Source organism: Pseudopipra pipra, chromosome 20, assembly GCF_036250125.1.
Source record: "Pseudopipra pipra isolate bDixPip1 chromosome 20, bDixPip1.hap1, whole genome shotgun sequence".
Classification (NCBI taxonomy): Eukaryota; Metazoa; Chordata; class Aves; order Passeriformes; family Pipridae; genus Pseudopipra; species Pseudopipra pipra.
The window spans coordinates 8,649,835-8,666,557 of record NC_087568.1 but is presented as its reverse complement, the minus strand read 5'-3'; the positions used below and the strand labels follow the sequence as shown (position 1 = coordinate 8,666,557).

Sequence of the window (16,723 nt, the reverse complement as noted above, 5' to 3'; positions counted from 1 at the left end):
ATGTGTCTCCTTCCAGCATGGTTATGAGAGCCTGGCTGTGGATAATGTGAATTATATTGAATGCATGTCCAACTTGGGATTTGACAGTTAATTTTAGTTAATTCTGCTTCAAGAACTGCAGGAGCTTTTCCTGCAGGAGAAGGTCTCTGCTGCTATACCTTGTCCAGCAAAAGTGTGCCAGGGTGGGAAGAAACCTCAATAAAAATTATGTCTTGGCACCCAAACTGAGGTCTTCAAGTTGGAAACCCACCAACTTCCCGAGAAGTTCCTACCACAGGGATACCCTGAGGAAAAGAATGCTGTCCTATGTTTGGTGCTGAGAGCATCCAGACAATAAAATAGTGTCACTTCTTAGATATCAGGGAGGGATTTGTGCCCTCTCCTGGCAAAGGGTTGGTTTGGGGAGTGCTGTGTGTGACCTCACAAGCTTTCCCAGAGTCAGCTCCAGCTCCCAAGGCTCTGAGCACCCAACAAAACCCAGGCAGGCAGTGGGAGCTGGGAGTGAACACCAGTCCTGCTCCATGACCAGCAAACCTGTGCCAACACATCCTCCTCTTCATCCCAAGGGCCATAAAAGCTATGCCTTGACACCCCAAACTGAGATCTCTGAGCTGGAAATCCACCAACTTCCCGAGAAATTCCTACCACAGGGATACCCTGAGGAAAACAATGCTGTCCTATGTTTGGTGCTGAGAGCATCCAGACAATAAAATAGTGTCACTTAGATATCAGGGAGGGATTTGTGCCCTCTCCTGGCAAAGGGTTGGTTTGGGGAGTGCTGTGTGTGACCCCACAAGCTTTCCCAGAATCAGCTCCAGCTCCCAAGGCTCTGAGCACCCAACAGAACCCAGGCAGGCAGTGGGAGCTGGGAGTGAACACCAGCCCTGCTCCATGACTGCAAACCTGTGCCAGAGCTGCCCAACACATCCTCCTCTTCATCCTAAGGGCCATAAAAACTGTGTCTTGACACCCAAACTCAGATGTCCAAGCTGGAAACCCACCAACTTCCCAAGAAGTGCCTACCACAGGGATATCCTGAGGATATTGATGCTATCCAGTATTAGGTGCTAGAGGCCCTCAGAGCACCAAGACAACACAATGGTGGCACTTCTTATACCTTAGGGAGGGATTTGTGCCCTCTCCTGGCAAAGGGTTAATTTTGGGAGCCCCCCAGGCATTCCCAGAGTCAGCTCCCAGCTGCCAAGGCTCTGAGCACCCAACAAAACCCGGGCAGACAATGGGAGCTGGGAGTGAAAACCAGCCCTGCTCCACGACTGCAAAGCTGTGCCAGGGCTGGCTGGTGCCAGGAGGGCAATGGCCCAAAGGCAGGGCCAGCCAGCAGCTTTTGAGGCTGTTTGTGACCAGGAAAATCTGCCTCTTGTGCTGAATTTCCATCCGTGTTTAATCCCAGCGACCGAGGAAGACGTTGGCAAAGCATATGGAGGTGGAGAAAGGCCTTTGCTGCCAACAGAGCCCAACATTTATTTTGGGTGTGCTGTGGAGTCTGAATTCATGTGATAGAGTAATCCTGGGGATGAGGTCATGTGTTCCCTGAAGGGCCCTCTTTGTACCCCGGGTTAGTTAGCAACGCTTTTTCTCTTATCAAGCATCTGATTAAACTCACAAAAGAAGGGGCTCTAAAAAACAGTCTCAAGGCAGAATTGAGAAGTGAATAAATACATTGGGTTCGGGGTTTTTTTCCCCCTCTTTCATTTTACCCCACAGGAAAAGGGGAGAGGAATAAGATGGGAAAGGGGCACAAAAAAGGGGTTCATTGTTCTCAGATGACAGGAAAAAGTCTTCATCTCTTTTCAAATTTTCTACAGAGCCCAGCTCTGGGGCAGAGACCAGTCATCCACATCCATGGGGCAGATATCACCTTGGAGGACCACAGTGTACTCTCCAAATAGCACAATCCTCCTAAAAGCCATCCCATACCTCTCACTGCTGGAGAGATCCAATGCCCACCTTCTGTAGGAGAGAATTCCTTCCCCAAATCACGGGGGTTTTGGTCCATTAAATAAAATAAAATGTGCCCCTAATTTTTCTTTGACTTGAAGAAAGACTTGGCTGGTTTGCACTGATTTATCTGCAAGCATTCCAAGGTGCTTATAAATACCTGTACTTACTAGAATTACATTATTTCAGATGAGTTATTTGGTGGCATCAGTGATCCCCTATATTTAAAAACAAAACCAAAACAAAACATTAAATTGCCTCCTCTCATTCTGGATTGTTTCATTCAGTTTTTCCCTGTGTTCTCCATTGGATGTCTGAGTAACCAAAAATACTGTATCAAGGTTGTCTCTACAAAAGAACTGTGATGATAAAGTAATAGGTACAAGTGGTTGAAAGTTTTTCCCAACACATATTTAGCCACTGAAAGATGCCCTTTTCCCTTTGATTCTGAAAACTCAGCAAAAAAAGAAAACTAAGAGAGAGTCAGCAGCATTTCAGGAGTTCCCTTTCTCAAGGAAAAAAAAAATCCCTGACAAACCATTTTGAGGAAATCTTTGAAACCAGTAATGGCTTGCTTTGAAAAAAAGTGGCCTATTTAAAGAATAACCACCTCAATCATTTCTTCAGAGGATTTCTGCTCCTTTTTCTAATAAAAGCCAGAGCTGGACTTCAATTACTAAGTGAAAAGTCATGCAAGTGAACCCACAGTGCTGGTTCTCTGCTCCACCCCAGCACAGGAGGAGAAAGAATTCATGTTCTGTCCACTCACACCTCTCAAAGTGCAGAGTTGTGCCCGTGGGGGAGCCAGACACGTTATTTCAGTGCATTTAAAACACCAAACTGAATTAGTCAGGTAGCAAAATACTTCCAAAATAGTGGTCCAAGAGCCAAAAAGCTTCTTCTTGATGTCTGACTGTCCAATGACCAATCCTGAGGACACAGATTCTCCTGTTCCCAAGGACCATGTTAAACTATTATTATTATTGTACTATATATTATATATATATATTTATACACTTGTGTCTATTATGCACAAAACTATTGTAACTACAGATAAATAACACTCCCCCTGCACCCCACAGAATGTTTGGCTGGAAACCATCCTGGCTGGAGATAGAAAACAGCTTGAAAAGACTGGGAAAAGAGAGGAAAGCAGAGCTGGGGAGGGGCAGCAGAGGGGACAGACACCAAGATTTCCCAGTTTTCAGATTGGATTGTGCTGTTGGGGGTTATTACCCAACTCCACTTTCTCTTCCCCTCCAAAGCATGTTAGACCAGCTGGTGGGTTTGACCTGTGGCACTGCAGGGATTCACAGCTCAAAATATGTCTCTTTATTATTATATATATTTTTTTTAAAATATGGCTTTTGTTGGAGGCAAAGTAAAGACAAGACCATGTAAAATGAGGAGTTCAAGGCAATAACCCAGGCTGGAGCAGTAATCTCTTGCATGGTTTGTGTTGCTGTTTCTTAGAGGTTCAAAGGCCAGGAAATGAAAAAGCTGCATCTATAAAATGCAAAGGGTTTTTCTTACAAATTAGATTTATTCCCTCAAGTGTGAGAAGAAGTGAAACTCTGGATGCTGAGCTGAAAAAGCCAAATAAATGCTCATTTGGAGTAATCTTATTTTTTAAAATATATTTTAGCTAATGTTTCCAGCAGTGCCATGTATGTTGGTGTGATTTGGGTCCTGCTACTCAGGCAGCACTAGGAAAGGAGCAATATCTTCTGGAATAAATCCTGGATTTGACCTGCAGGGCCATGTGGAAGGTGATGGCAGGTAAGGGAGTGCCCAGCTCACCTCTGCTGTACCACAGAGCCCTGGTTTGTGGGGCTGGGAGGATGGACCTTTGTGGAGAGGACAAACTCTCCTTTAGGAAAACTGGGAATACAAACTGCCAGGTGGAAGTCTGCTGATTGATGGGAAATGATAAGGGAAAATAAAGTCTGAGGTGAACCAACACATAAGGCAGGCAAGGAATGTGTTCACCTGGGAGTTCTAGTTCAGTGGAATGGTGAGACACAGACTTGGAGTGTCATTGCAAAGTGGGAAATGAAGAGGTTTCACACTGAATGGATTCCCCAGACCTGGAAAAACGACATTTCAAGAGTAGCTGAGACAAAATCTCCCTGACCAAGGGTCTGCCATATCCAAATCTTCTGAACCTTAATGAGAAAAGAAGCTAAATGGAGTTGGGCCCATGGAGTTCCCACAGAAATCTGTGCTCTCAGCAGACTCCAGAAAGTGCCCACAGCCTTGGGATTAATAGTGTGGCCTTGTGGTAAGGACTGAGGACTGAAACTCAGTCTGAAATTATTATATAAATCATCTGCTCTGTCTCAGATTAACCACTGGTAAAACCTCACAGAGGGAATGGAGGTCTCTGTGAATTAAGTATTCCAAGGACCTCACAGGAAAGGTACTGTCAAATCCTCATTTCCATAATTAAGCCTCTTCCTGAGGAGTGCTGTAAAATTGTCAGAAAATATCTAATTAAAAAGCAAAGAGCTGGAGTGTTGCCCTCTGCAATGGGAGGGAGAAAGTGAATCCCAAACAGGGGAATCTGCAGAGCTGCTCCAGCCCTGGGAACAGCACAGGGAGGACATGGAGCTGCTGGAGAGAGTCCAGAGGAGGCACCAAGAGGATCAGAGGGCTGGAGCAGCTCTGCTGGGAGGAAAGGCTGGGAGAGCTGGGATTGTTCAGCCTGGAGAGGTGAAGCTTTGGGGTGACCTGACTGTGGCCTTCCAGGACATGAAGGAGCAACAAGAAAGATGGAGAGAGACTATTTACAGGGGCCTGGAGTGACAGGAAAAGGGATGATGGTTTCATACTGACAGAGAGTAGGTTTTGATTATATATTAGGATGAAATTCTTCCCTGTGAGGGTGGGGAGGCCCTGGCACAGGTTGCCCAGAGAAGCTGTGGCTGCCCCTGGATCCCTGGAAGTGTCCAAGGCCAGGTTGGACGGGGCTTGGAGCAACCTGGAATAGTGGAAGGTGTCCCTGCCCATGGCAGGGGGTGGAACTGGGTGATCTTTAAGGTCCCTTCCAACCAAACCCTTCTGTGATTCCCTGATTCTCTGAAATATCTTTTGCTCTGAAGCAGAAAGTCTGACCAGATGTGCAGCACACACACACACACACACACAGAGCTGCACAACTGCTTGAAATTCTAGGGTAACAATAGAAAATTGCAGAGTTATTCTGAAGCCAAACCAGAGGATGTGCCGAGCTAATTACCAGAATAAGAAGATGAATCCATGGAAATAAATTATAAGGTTACCAAAACCCACAGAGAAAGATGCCAGAAAATTCAAAAAAATTCTGCAAGTGACCCAAAATACAAGAGTCCAGCTAATTATGTCTGCAGATTGGCCTTTCATCTTGAACAGGCTCTAGAGGTTTCATGAAATGAGGGGAATCATTCACACACATTTGCACACCATGTTTGTGTAGCAATGTCTCCTGCTCTTACACAACTCAAGTGATTCACTCCTGCAGATGGGAAGTGAGAAGAATCCAGCTCAGAGCACAGCAGGGTTTTCATATAAAGCCTGGTTATTTTACAAGGCGAATTATTCAAATTATACATGTAAACTTAAAAAGAGAAACAGCAGTAGAAGGGGTAACTATGGGAGAACAAGCACCAAGCCCATCTGGTCTAGCAGTGACTGAGTTGAGGCACAAGTTAACAGGGAATTCAGCCTGTCCTTGGAGCTTGGTTTTTTGTTAAGAGCTCCTACGCTTGAGCATCAGTTTCTGGAAATGGGAACTCGGAAAAGAGAAACAAAACAAGCAGGTCAGTGGGGTGCCTTTGAGCTGCATTCAGGCTCCTGGCAGGGGGCACAGCAATCAGCCAAGTAGAGCAATTTGCTACAAACTCGGGAGGGAAAAAGAAAAGACAGGACTATGCATCTCCCAAGTACTGTTTTCTCACATCTGCAAGGCCATCTCTGGTTTTGCAGTAGCTGTCAGAGGGGCTACTGCAAAAAAAAAAAGTAGAAGAAAAAGAAGAAAAAGCCACGAGCAGTAACAGCCCAGACAAAACCTGTGGATTAGGAACAGCAGGACACACCAGAGATGGGAGCGGCAAAGGCAACAATGGGTTCAGAAAAACTCGCTGTCCTAAAAACAGCAGCAGAGCTGTGGAAATGGGTCATCTCTGAGGGACTCCACGGAAAGCAGAAGGGATGGTTCACACCTTCCTTTCACTTAGTTCCTGCCTGAAACCCCTGTTTGCATTTCCAGCACAAAAGTGGCTTTCCCCGCTTAATCTCTGAAGGCAAAAGAACTCTGGGCACAGAAGCCTCAATTAGTGCTTTTACCAATATATATATATAAAAAAACAACCCTCTTTCACAGCAAAAGCAATTTCTGTGCATAATCTCCCAGCAGAAATCACTCCTGCCTCTTCAGTACGTCCTGTACCTTTTAATAAAGCCTTTCCTAATAGCAAAAGCATTCGCTCGGGCTCTTGGCTCTCCTCTCCTCCCGCCAAAGCCGCGGAGCTGGAAAAGATCGACGGCTTGCTAAACTCGCCTTTGGAAAGTTTCTGTGCCAAGCTACACTTTGTCGGGAGCTCGTTATTTTCTGGGTAGGCTTCACTTTGAAATGTTCTGAGGGCTTTGCCGATGCAGCCTCAAGCCATGAGGTTTGTGTGCTCTCATGAATCACAGCGACTCGTGTTCGTGCCACGGGCAGAGCTCGGCTGCGGTTCCAGGCCCTTCCCCGCAGCATTTCTTCCAAAACCACCTATGGGTTTTCCAGAGCCCGTTTCACAAAGTTCTAGATGGTTTTGTGATGAGATGGGAAGAGCAGAAATTCGGGACTTCTGGGTTTTCTTCTCCCTCTTTTCGTGCTGAGCAAGATTTCTGAGAACAAAGCAGCTCTTGGACAGTTTTATTTGTCCCAAAAATTCATGTTTGAGGTATCAAACATCAGATAATGAGGGGTAGGAAATGAGCCATCAATACTCTTGATAAATACAATTGGAATAGGTGAATAAATAAATGACCTGCCATAAAAAGCAGATGTCAAATTAATGTATTTACCAAAAATATTGGTGAAAACTGCACAGTAGAAATAAGGAAGTTTTATCAGGACCATAAATTACTGACATATTAATAGTGTAAGAGTGAATGGCACTGAGACAGCATCTCTGAGGAAGCTGTTTTTTCAATTTCTCCTGGAGGTCAGGAGGAGGAGGTCAGCCAAAACTCTCCCCCACACACCCAGCACCACACTTTTCCATACTTGAAATTATTTTAGCCGAAGGAATGTCACGTCCAGAGGCGAGTGATGTGGAATTCTTCTGTTTTAATGACTTTACTGTAACTAGGAGCATGAACAATTTACATTGATATTGGTGTGGAATAATAAAAAGTGTTGAAGGGGTATGAACTGCTGCAGATGACATTGGTCAGCAGGCAGCAGGATAATTCCAAAATTAATTATGGACATTTGCACGCGTTTATAATTTTAATTTGGTTTAACAATATACTTACTAAAGCACTGAAATGACATCTCTAAAGACACCTCAGAACTCAGTCATAAAAACCTGCACTATTCTTGGGGACCAGAAATATTATTACTGGTTATGAGCAGACTTAGATCATCCCTGTTCTAAAAGAAGCTGAGGAAACATATGGGTGACCCTTCACCAGGCAATCCTTTGCTTTTAAACCAATTATTAGTTTCCTCAGGCGGCTTTTCCTCCCTGCTGGAACTCCTCTGTCCTTGGTACTAACACTCAAAACACTCAGGAATGTGCACATTTTTAAGACCACAGAAGGAGTTCCTTGAAATCTGACTTCCAGTAATCGCCCCCAGGCTACAGATCTGCCGTGGCCTAGTTCTGTCACATGTGGTAGCATCAAGAATTTGCATCTTTGGCAACCTGGGGCAGCAAACTCATCACAGAACAAAATATGTAATGAAGAGAAGACGGAATAAAATCAATCTTGCCGAGACAAAATGAAATAGAAATCAGATTCACAAAATATGAGACAAATTGAGAGCGAGGCATTTGGGAAAAATAAAGAAGAGAGAGTGTTTCTGAAAAGCCCAGTCTGAGGGTGTTTCTCAGTGGTCTGATGTAAAGCAGAGTATGTAATGTAAACTTATGTAATGCAATGGAAAATACAGCCATAAACACAGCCCTGAGCAAGTGATTAGTGGCAATGGTGACTGAACTCGGACAAAAATCCGAGCTGCCGCTTCAAACGTCAGCAAATTGGGCACTGTCACACTAATGGCAGGCTCAGGAGACCTCCACCAACATCTGACCTCGTTCTCTTAACCCACAGTGACTTGAGACCTGCCTGAGCTGACAGCAATTGGAGCCCTGGAATAAAAGCAGGGCTGTGGAGCTCAATTATCCAGCGGCGGATCCCCGGTGAAATCAATGCGATTGTGTCACATGGGAATTTGGCTGCCAGCCCCCGGAGTCTGCACGGGAGAAACCCATCCCCTCAGCAGTGCCAGCTCAAGGGAAGGGACAGGGAACAATGCAGACAATGAAGTGCCACTCTGTGCATGAAAAACGCTCGCTGGGTTCTAATTCCCCCTGTGGCACACTGGGTTTATCCCCAGTTACTCCATGAGCAGCACTCCTGACCTATATGAGCACAGACCAAATGGGATCAGGCTGAGGAATCCTCTGCAGAAAGAAATGGCTCTGCTGGATAACTCAGGCAATGCCAAGCACGTGTACTGTACGTGTACTATATGTATATTTGATACCCTATATCAAAGGGAATTAATAATTGTTCATGCAGCAGAAAAATTTCTTTCCCCAGGTGAAACCATTGGAGTGAGACACCATAAACTCAGTTTTTATTTACAGTAAGGCCCCCTTTTTTTGTTTTTTAGTGCTAGGATATTAGGATTCAGGATTATAGGATATATATGGGGCATATATAACCCAGGCAGGCATATGCCCAGGTTGCCCAGAGAGGTTGTGGACTCTCCATCCCTAGAAGTGTCCAAGGCCAGGTTGGACGGGGCTTGGAGCAACCTGGGATAGTGGGAGGTGTCCCTGCCTGTGGCAGGGAGTTGGAATGAGATGATCTAAAAGTCCTTTCCAACCCAAACCATTCTGGGATTCCATGATTTACAATTCTATTTACAGGAATTGCACTTTTCTTACCTCAGGTGGGAGTTTTATGTATACACACAGCAGCACAGTTTAAGGGTTCTTGCACGTGTTCTGAGCAGTATAAACAATACAAAAGAGGCAGGACACAACCTGGAGAGCACTGTATTTATCCAGGATCAGTTCCCTTCTCCTATGGATGAGACTTTGCCCATTTGAATGATGCCAGTGGGACCATCACCCAAATCTGGAGGGTTCCAAACCGAACCAAAGCCAATGAACTGTGTGTCCAAAATGACCTTCCCTCAGCATGGGGCTTTTGGGAGCACAGGCAGGACAGTGACACTGAGCTCCCAGAGATGCCAGAGCCCAGGCACCACATCCAGGGATGGAGAAAACATGGATAGATACACTTCTGGCTGGTAGTAAACTATATTTCCTATTTGACCCCTGTCAAATCCCAATTGCTAAGACAAACAAACAGTACATGAAATAACAGCCTGAGAATGCCAATAGAGCACAAATAGTATTAATGCAGTTGAGAATGGCACTGTCTGGGTGCTGCAGTCTTTCCATCCTGCCTGGAAGTGCTGGATCCCTGTGATTGACTTGCTAACCTGTAAAGTGTGTGAGTCTACATCATAATTAACACTTGGCACTGGAAATAAAAATCCCCTGGCTTGTAGATGGTATATCCTCCTATAAACACTCTGCTTGGCCACCAAACTGGAAAAATAGATAGGACATTCATAAGGAGTGCTCTCCATGGGAAATGCCAGCTTTTTTTTTTTTTTTTTCCTGGAAACTCTTTCCACTGCCAAAATATTTCAATAAGAAAAATGATCTGGGACCTTTCCCTTAATATGTATCCTGTTCTCCTCTGACTTGTAGCCCACAGTGTGCAGCATTCACTGGGAGTCAGCCCTGAATTACTGTGGTACAAGCAATGCAGGAGGGAAGTACAAGCCACAAGTAAAGGGAAAATAAGCATTACACTGGGGCTCACTAAGAGGAATGGGTTGCCCACACATCACAAGCTACCTTTATATCTTTCTTGGCACAGACCTTTGTCACACAGCACAGAGAAAGCATTTAGGAGGATTCAGCACATCCAAAGGAGCAGGAAAAACAAAGAGCCCGGAGCAAAGTGGCCACTGAGCTCCTTTGGAAAGCCTGACAAACTGGCTTCTGCCAAGATGAAATCATGCCTGGCCAAGAGGGCAGATAACCACCGAGGGCTTGTGCTGAAGTGCACAGCACACACTCAGAGAGACCCTTTCCTGTCCAAATAAAGGCTTTTCATCAGACCAAAGAGGCAGAAAACCACAGTGCCAAGAGTGCCCAGCTCCCAGCTGCCTCTTCTCACCTGCTCACTCTGCATCCTGCGCCTGAGATAAGCTCAAAACTCACTGAAAAACGTCTGTCTGCTTCCAGTTCTTTTGATTTTTTGGGAGTGGAAAGTTACCTCCTTTCTTGGAAATAAAGCTTTTTATAGTCCCTTTCCAGCAGGAGTGCCTTAATGGTGGAAATAACTCTTTAGCCAGTTCTGATGGGCACACAGGGAAACGGTCTCACAGTTGAATTTTCATGTATATTCAGAAGAATTTATATCCCCTTTTAGCTTTGTGCTGCCAGAATGGTGTAAAAGAACATCAATTTCAGGAAGAACCATGACAGTTTAGATTAATATTATGGTAAATATCTTAATTTGAAATACATCCTAATTACAAAATTAGCATTTGTGATTTTAAGTTTATGGATTTGTCAAGTTCGGGTGCGTGTTGGGCACAGTTAAAGGAAAACCATTAAAGTGGAATTTCCCTAGGCTCTCCATTTCAGAGCCCTGGGAGTATCCTGGCCAATATCTATGCACACATATAGTCAATGCCACAGCCTGGCATGGGAAGAGCCAGCCCACTACAATAGACCTTTGTTGTGCCTGTGATTCAAGGAATTGTTTTGAAAATCTGTATTAAAGATTTCTGTCCTGCCACCCTGCACTTTCGACTCAATTACTAAAAAGAATATGTTTTCTAAGCATGAAACAATATCATTTTTGTGGAGAGTTTGGAAAGGGAGCGTTTCTGTGAATTGAAGAAAGGTCCCTTTCTCTTGCCTGGTTTGGGGGAAAGGGCTTTCTGTGTGAGTAATCTTTCTAAGTAGGAAGCAGAGCTCCCCCATTGCTAGGGAAGAATGGACCTCCAGTGGGCTAATATGTGATGGATGACTGAATGCAAACTTGGCAACCTTGTCCCCTGCTGCCCAAAGAATACAAAATGCCACGGGCTATTCGTGCCCTGGGACGCTCCAGTTGGAAGTTCTGAAAACTTGGCAACATCCCACCTTGGTTTAATTGAAGCTACAGACAATTAAGGATGTGAATCTGGAGAAATTCCTTGCGACGAGATCAGCTCAGGGTGGATTTATCTTGGGTGAGTCGCTCATGCAGAAGCCAAACAAAAATCAGGAGTGGGGAGTTATTCCCATTGACTCCATGAGCTGAGCAGCAAAATCTCATACTGGTTTGTGAGGGGCATGCTATGGAATACAATTCATGTATTTATATTAACTAGTATTCTTTAAATTCTACATCTAGATATCTCTAAGGTGGGGATTTTTTGCTGCTCTTTTGCCAGCAACAGGATAGAGAGGATATAAGAGAGAGAGAAACGATACATAAAGAAATCCAGAAAATGTCATAGCAGGGCCATGTCTAGTTATAAGGGCTCACATATCATTCTTTCAATGTCCAAAAGAGACATGAAGTGATTCAAACTTCCTTCTCTCAATGCCCAAACTCTTTCTGCAGGACCAGGAGCCATCCCTTGTCAGGCAGGATCCCTCCCTGACTCCTCCTCCCCGTCTGCCCGTTCCACGCCGCTCAGTTACATCAGCCATTCAAGGATTTCAGAAGGATTTCAGTAGCTGGAAGAGTGCCCAGTTTCTAACTTTTCCCACATGTGGAAGGTACTTAACTTCAGCTCAGACTGGACAGAGGTTGAACAGATGAGTGGACAGCGAGCACTGAGTGAGGGGTTGGTTTCACACTTGGACAAACCCCAGGGCTCAGTGGAAACCGCGACGGCTCAAAACTGTCTCTTGGGGTTGTTCATTCTTCTGCTTCTTCCTCCTTTTTTCTCTCCACTGTGCAAAGAACTTGTTTTGAACAGCTAATAATAGGAATTGTAAGCTCTCTGTGGCAGGGAGCATCACTGATTATGTCTAAACTTCTAATAGAACAAAGCCCTAAAATGCTGAAGTAACATTTACATCAACATCTCATAAACCCCTGCACAAACCAACCAAAGCCATGGACAGCAAGTCCACCTTGATATCAAGCAGTTTAATTAATTAAATTGCACCTTATACATTCATAAGTAATCTGTGCATGTGCCTTATTTTTCAGCTCTTGAGCTCAAGTTATGATGTTTTCTGTCCAGAGCTCACTAGTCCTACAATTGCACTAGTTTTGCAATTTCTGAGCCTGGATGAGGATCAAATACTCAATTCCCTCTGATTGCTGTTTTCCTTAGTTTCCTACTTCAGCATCAATGATTCTTCTGCAATATTACATCAGCAAATTCCTTAAAACAACTAAGGGGAGCTATTACATTTCACAGTAGTTTCAGACTCCTGTAGTTTATAACCACGGGGTTTGGTCCAGAGCTCAGTCTTTGAGAAGGGTGTGCTAAACTCACACCAGAAATTAAGTCTGAGAAAGTGCCTGTTGGTAAATCAGAGCCCAGTTTTAAAGCCCTATATCTCAAACTGCCACTGTTCAAAACAAATCCCTTTTTATTACTGGAAAGCTGAGATTTCTAACTTTGCAGTGATGTAAATCAGCCATTCCTAAGCCTCGAGTTTTATGAGCCACTGGACCTTAAAACTGTCAATGGCCCCTCAGCTCAGCAGACTGTGATGGCACCTGTCCAAAGACAAATATATCAACCCACGGGCTTCAAATTAATCTGGTTTTCAACCAATCTGAATTTCTCATGCTTCAATACATGTCCCAGAGTTAGGAGAGGTAAATGTGTGGCTGATAACGAAGCAGACACCACCCTCCCTGCATTCCAGCTTATTTCCAAATTCAGTATTCAACCACAGACACCAGGGTTCCCTAATGGAAATATCCCACTGAATGGGAGCTGTTTCTCCCTTATAGAACAACCATTTACATCAGATACTCCTTATACAATCCAGTACCATTAAATGCCATTTAGCACCACTCAAACCTCTGGACACAAAGCTGGATGGACAGAGGTACCTTTGGGTTGTACCAGGAAAATAACCACAGGTCTAGTTTTCCAAATGGTTTTACCAGCAGGGATGAAAGGGTTAAAATTCTGGCTTTAAACATCACTGTTTCACTGCACATTTGCTTTTTGGTTCTGCTTCACTCTTGAAAAGGATGAAAAAGTCCCGAGAAGAACAGACTCTGCCATTTAATCTCATTTTCTTATCAAAAAGCGAAACAATACTCAAGAACAAACTTTGACAGTCTCTTTATAGCAAGTCAGAACATCTTGATACATGAATAGACTTTGGCTTTTTTTAGATATTTTATAAAAAGAAGTGATATGAAAAATAAGCCACCTGAGCTGAATGTCAAACACCTTTAGAAATGCTGTTATAGCAACATGATAGTTAAGTTTAAGTGAACACTGAGGAGAAATGCTAATGATAAAAAAAGAGAATAGATTTCCACTAACAAAAAGTCTCCAGCTAAGTTGCTCAGAATCCGTGGGGCACATTTTAGGGATATTCCCAGTAAGTTTTAGCATCTTTAGGCATCATTATTTCAACGAGGGGAATTGGGACCAGTTGGTTCTCTCTCCCTGTGACCACCATGTACCTGGAAGAGATTTCTTTAGCAGAATTTCTGCTTCCTCTCCAGCTGAGACATGAAATTCTCATCTGCAGGCTGGGGGCTTTTCAGCAGATCCTTTGGCTTTCCCTCAGCTTTGGAAATGCTGATAGAGTAACTGTAGTTAGAGGATTAAGGGCTGGAACTTGCAAAGAATTTTCTCTGGGCTGAAAGGAGCCAGAGGATAAAATTAATGAGGAAAAAATATGGGAAAATAATGCTAATTTTGCTGCTTGAGGATAGTGAGTGTGACAGGTCAGTGAGGGGGGCAGGCAGTGCCTCTCACTCTGCCTGTCCCTGCCCAGCTCAGGTGAACATCCTTCCCTGGCTACCTGGGCACAGGTGCAGCACCTGCACTGGCAACACCCTGAGAACTCTTCCAGCCACTTCCCAAAGTCACTCCCAGAGAAGATGAACTGCCCACAGACCAGTTCTCCTCCTTTGGCTAAACCGTGCCATTTGATCAAAGTCCATTTGCTTGGATTTGCTCCTGAGTTCCCCGTAGCAGTGAGGAACACCCCAAAACACACCACAACACATTTCTGCAAGAGTTCCAAGGATTCCAAGGGCTGTCACTGGTCCCCACTGTCCAGCTCATTCTCAGACCACAGCCCACCCTTAAACTGTGCAACCTGGTCTAGGTCTACTGGTGCCCCTGCCCATGGCAGGGGGTTGGAGCTGGAGGAACTTTAAGGTCCCTTCCAACCCAAACCATTCTGTGGTTCTATGATTTCACAAATCAAGTCTCACAAATCAAGAGAAACGTCTTTAAAAGGCAAAAGCACAACCCCAGCACAATAAAACAAACCCCAAGTATAACATTCATCAGGAAGTGTGTAAAATGAATCCCCAATATGATTAAAAAAAATAAACTGGGAGAGGAAACCAAACACAACAGCTGGACAATATGGCTTTTACTTAGTCTATAGAATCACATCCACCTCATTGGTTTATAATTTTTTACGAAGAAAAATTTGATAAGTATCTTTATTATGCTTTTTAATTTTACAACGTCTCCACTGGCCAAGAGGACACGTCACCATCATTTCAATGTGAACATATCACTCTCCTCCACTGTATCACACAGACTTTACAGAAGTTTAGAATAACTGCCAAAAACTCTCTCTCCTGGTAGCCAGGAGAGGAAATCAGGCAGGGAAAACTCTGCAAAGGTGATGTAACACGGAGTCTTCAATAAGTGGGCTTAGCTGCTAAATGAATCTGCCTGTGCTCACCTTCTCCCAGTCAGCTTCTCCTTTTTAAGCCAATTTGAGCCTGAGTGGTAAGTGCAGACACAGTCATGCAGAAAATCTCAGAGCACCAGGGAGCAAGTAGCCAAGACATAAAATAAGTGTCTGTTTTTCCACGATGATGGGCAATTCACGCCCGTGCTCCCAGAACCCACCCGGTAAAGTACCGGCAATAGGATACCAGTTGAATCTTCCTTTGTCTTTTGCTCCCCACTGCAGGCTGATGTTACCGGAGTTTTAAAAGCAACTGGAGCCCCGAGGGGGTGGGGAGGAAGGTGACAAAGGCTTCGGTGAAAAGGAGTGTGCAGAGAGTAAATTAATACAGAAAAGGGCCCGACTCTCATCCGGTCACAGAGAGCTCGGCAGGAAGAGTTACCTGGGAGTGAGGACCTGCACGTGGGTTTCGTCTGGTTCATGAAGTGAGGATGGGGGAAATATTTCTATCACTTCAGCAGCCAAGAGGAAACCCCAAATCTGCTTTCCTACCCTTCCTGTCAATTAGGTTTCCCTCTGTATTTCTGTGGATGTCTAGCCCTGATCTAACTCCTGCTCCATTCATTCATGGGATCACAGTGGGACATTTCTGACATTGTTACACCGGACAATAAAGACAAACTCAAAGCCAGGCGTGCTCCCATCCCAAACCATTCCCTGAGAGGATCCCTGACGGTTCAGCCTGATGAGGGTCATGACAGAACACTGGGTCACTGGGGGAGAAGACCACCTGATTTTTTGTTATTCAGGAAGGAAGCAGACTTACCTTCCAGCCTCTGCCGGAGCTTAGATCCCGCTGGGCGCAGTCTCCATGAAATAAATAAGATGTTCAATCAGCTCCCGGCTCCTGACTTTGTTGCCGTCCTGTCAAAACTCGGCGAAGTTGCGCTGCCTGATGCCGGGTGCGAGTGTGTGAAGCACGGAGAGCTTTGACAGCAAAGCGAACTGGTCACATCAGCCCGATCCTGCCGGGTTTATATAGCTGAGCTGCAAATCCTGATCCTTGGCTCCTTCCACTGTAATAGGACGCCTGAAGGCATTTTTTTTTCTTTCGGTGTTGCTTTAAAGGAACAGCCCCTCGCTTTGGCTTTGCTTCTGAAAGAGGCACACGCACCCTCCCAGACACACGCTGTCATGCACAGCACACACACACACACAGAGAAAAAGAATTTGCATGCAATTTATGGCTAAAGAAGGAAACCCCTGAACCATTCAAAGGGAAAGTCAGCTCAGGGCGAATGACTCAGAAAGCAGAATATTTTCCTTACGGCATCAGCAGAGCACGTTAGCAGGAGTTTTAATCCCCCTCATCCCTATTATTTTAACGTTGTGAAATAGTAGCGAATTTACATCAAACCGGGGAAATCACAGGCAAATTAGTGTGTTACATTTCATGTGCAGGTTTTGGTTAGGTTCGTGTAAATTGACCCCACTCCATTGGAATCAGCTGAAAAATCCAGATTTACACAAACACAGGGTCTGGCATATCCCCATCGTTTCAAACCTGTGATCTCCTTTGCATCTTTTTTCACTCCATAGGGAGAAGAGTGAAGAAATCAAGA

General features: G+C 44.7%; 1 protein-coding gene across 4 annotated transcripts in view; it reads right to left on the bottom strand.

Annotated features, from left to right (window-relative positions):
- TNC (tenascin C) overlaps window positions 1-16,265 on the bottom strand; it is a 74,210-nt gene extending 57,945 nt beyond the window's left edge. Inside the window, exon 1 of one of the 4 annotated variants that reach the window (XM_064677107.1) lies at window positions 15,928-16,265. The gene's annotated coding sequence lies outside the window, so the exon portion shown is untranslated. The remainder of the gene's footprint in view (window positions 1-15,927) is intronic. The other 3 variants (XM_064677108.1, XM_064677109.1, XM_064677110.1) reach the window with 3 other exon arrangements.
- Between the last annotated feature and the right edge of the window lie 458 nt (window positions 16,266-16,723).